Here is a 316-nt window from a genome sequence, read left to right as displayed (position 1 = left end):
AATTTTCTGGAGCTACAGAACTCCAATTGGCACGCTCTCAACGGCGTTGGAAAGTAGACATCTAGAGCTTTCCATCAATATATAATAGTCCATACTCTATTCGGGAATTGACGACGTAACTTGGCGTTGAATGCCAAGTACATGCTGCTGTCTGGAGTTAAACGCCAGAAACACGTCATGATCCGGAGTTGAACGCCCAAAACACGTTATAACTTGGAGTTCAACTCCAAGAAAGGCCTCAGCTCGTGGATAGATCAAGCTCAGCCCAAACATACACCAAGTGGGCCCCGGAAGTGAATTTATGCATCAAATACTT

This window comes from Arachis duranensis, chromosome 2, assembly GCF_000817695.3.
Source record: "Arachis duranensis cultivar V14167 chromosome 2, aradu.V14167.gnm2.J7QH, whole genome shotgun sequence".
Taxonomy (NCBI): Eukaryota; Viridiplantae; Streptophyta; class Magnoliopsida; order Fabales; family Fabaceae; genus Arachis; species Arachis duranensis.
Note: the sequence above shows the minus strand (reverse complement) of the source record.